General features: G+C 36.7%; 2 non-coding genes across 2 annotated transcripts; one reads left to right on the forward strand and one right to left on the reverse strand.

Moving 5' to 3' along the window:
• Window positions 1-582: 582 nt before the first annotated feature.
• Window positions 583-654, reverse strand: trnad-guc (transfer RNA aspartic acid (anticodon GUC)). Its single transcript has one exon. It is a non-coding gene; the product is annotated as a tRNA-Asp (tRNA).
• Window positions 655-895: 241 nt separating this feature from the next.
• trnav-aac (transfer RNA valine (anticodon AAC)) lies at window positions 896-968 on the forward strand. Its single transcript has one exon. It is a non-coding gene; the product is annotated as a tRNA-Val (tRNA).
• The last annotated feature ends 1,985 nt before the right edge of the window (window positions 969-2,953 follow it).

Here is a 2,953-nt window from a genome sequence, read left to right on the forward strand (position 1 = left end):
CGAATGCTTGACACTGGACTTCAATCTGCCCCAGTGGGTGCTGTAGATCACTGTTTGATGAAGCCAACAGAACAACATAATCTGGAAAGAGCAGAAAAGGAATTATAAGGTGCCCAGACTTGACACTCTCCCACCTTCTGCTGCGCCTTGTGAGGTGCTGTTCATGTCCAGTAGATATGCTTTTTCCATCGCTTGACGATATTCCCATTTAGGGTCAGGAGTTCTCCTCCCATGCTGAACACAGCCTGAGCCAAGGCACGCTTTCCCCCTCATGATTCACCTCAGTGGGGGCTGTAGATTAATGCCTGATAAAGCCAAATGAACCACATAGTCTGCAAAGAGCATAAATGGAATTCCAAGGTGGCTAGACTTGACACTCTCCCAACTCCTGCGGCACCTTGTGACGTTTTGTTCACGTCCAGGAGTTGTGCTCTTTCAATCGCTTGAAAACATTCCCATTTAGGATCAGGAGTTCTCCTTCCATGCTGAACACAGCTGGAGCCAAGGCCCACTTTCCCGAGTAGTCCCACGCGTTCGCCGGGCCTTCCTCGAGGCCTTGCATTGGTTAGCTGGTAGAAAAATCTCCCCGTCGGGGAATCGAACCCCGATCTTACGCGTGACAGGCGGAGATACTGTCCATTATACTAACGAGGAATGCCCAAGCTTAATATTTGGCACATCAAGAAATAGGTGGCGCTATTCCAACATTCAGACCACAGTCAATGCATGTAGAAATATTTAGGTTTACTACATATTTGCTGTCATTCAAATACATGACAAAGCATCTGTGACTGAATCTAGTTTAAAATCTCTATTTTGTAGCTTTTTGAACATTTGCAGTAAAATAAAAATGGTGCATTTTCCCACAAATATGCAAAATAAATGCTTTTCGTCAGTTTCCGTAGTGTAGTGGTTATCACGTTCGCCTAACACGCGAAAGGTCCCCTGTTCGAAACAGGGCGGAAACACATTTCTTTGTTTGTATTGACTTCGCACAATCAAACTCTGCAAAGTTAAACTCTCCATGACATTCACGGAAAAATCTCCCTGACGTGAAATCGTGGCCAGGCCTGCCGAAGTTTCCCCAGTGCAGTAGTCATCACATTCAGAGATTCAGGAGTATCCTGTCGAAAATTGATAGAGAAAAACTAGTCCACGCATTTGTTACTTCTAAGCTGGATTACTCCAATTCTTTATTATCAGGTTGCTTAAAAGAGTCCATAAAGATTCTTCAGCTGATCCAGAATGCTGCAGCACGTGTTCTAATTGGAACCAGGAAAAGAGATCACATCTCTCCTGGTTTGGCTTCTCTGCATTAACTTCCTGTAAAATCCAGAATAGAATTTAAAATCCTTCTTCTCACCTACAAAGCTCTTCATGTTCAAGCACCATCTTATCTTAATGAAAAAGAAAGTTGATGTGTATATGCATTAATCTAAAAGAAAGTTGATGTGTATATGCATTAATAAAAACTAAATTGAATGTGTATATGCACTTATTAAAAGAAAAGTTGATGTTTTTTAAGCATCAATCAAAAAGAAATTTGATCTGTATATGCATTTATCAAAACAAAAGTTTATGTGTATATGCATTAATGAAAAGAAAGTTGATGTTTATATGCGTAAAATAAAAAGAAAGTTGATATTTATATGCATCAATAAAAGTTGATGTGTTCATGCTTTAATATCAATAAAAGTTGATGTGTATATGCATAAATAAATAAAAAAAGTTGTGTATATGCATTAATATAAAAGAAAGTTGATGTGTATATGCATAAATCAAAAATAAATATGATGTGTATATGCAGTTATTAAAAAGAAAGTTGATGTCATAATGAATGGTGATGATAAATCAAGTAGAAAGTTGATATGTATATGCATTAATATAAAAGAAAGTTGATGTGTATATTAGGGGTGATCCGAGTATCCGGCTGAAACGAGTATCCGGTACGGATAAAGCACTTTTGCCGAGTACAAGTATTATCCGAGTAATATGAGTCAATATCCGTGCTCGGATTGAATAAAACTCCTCAACTGGCCGCGCAGCGTTCTGTGATAATCACATTAATGCATATACACATCAACTTTCTTTTTGATTTATCATCACCATTCATTATGTCATCATCACTATTCATTATGACATCAACTTTCTTTTATATTAATGCATATACACATCAACTTTCTATTTCATTAATGCATATACACATCAACTTTCTTTTATATTAATGCATATACACATCAACTTTCTATTTCATTAATGCATATACACATCAACTTTCTTTTATATTAATGCATATACACATCAACTTTCTTTTTATTATATCATCACAATTCATTATGACATCAACTTTCTTTTAGATTTATGCATAAACACATCAACTTTTTTTTTAATAACTGCATATATACATTTTGATTGAAAGACAAGAACTCATCAATAGAATTTGAAATAAGTTCGCAAAATTCTTTGTCTGCCAATAGAAGAGAGTTAAATCTCCAAAGAGGTGGGCTACGTTTATAGGTAGAAAGTTGCATATCTAATAATAAAGGTGAATGGTCAGATATTACAATACCTAAATAGTCAGAGGAAATTACACCTGCATTAGGCGTACTGTCAATTAAAAAGTAATCATTCCTAGAATGTGAATGATGCACCTGGGAAAATCTCCATGGATCAACAAGACCATTCCGTTTCATGTCTATAATCAGAGAATATTATAGACATAGCAGATTGAGTCAGATTTCGAGGATTAGAACGATCCAAGATTGGGTCAAAAACACAAATTAGATCCCCACCGAAGATCAGCAGGTGTGTATTCAAGAAGGGAATGTTACTCAGCAATCTGTTAGCGAATTCAACATCATCGAAGTTTGGGGCATTTACATTTACAAACAAAACCCTCTTTTGTGAAAAAGTACCAGCAACCATGAGGTATCTGCCGTTCCTATCAGCAATA

Source organism: Etheostoma spectabile, unplaced genomic scaffold (assembly GCF_008692095.1).
Source record: "Etheostoma spectabile isolate EspeVRDwgs_2016 unplaced genomic scaffold, UIUC_Espe_1.0 scaffold00018861, whole genome shotgun sequence".
NCBI lineage: Eukaryota > Metazoa > Chordata > Actinopteri > Perciformes > Percidae > Etheostoma > Etheostoma spectabile.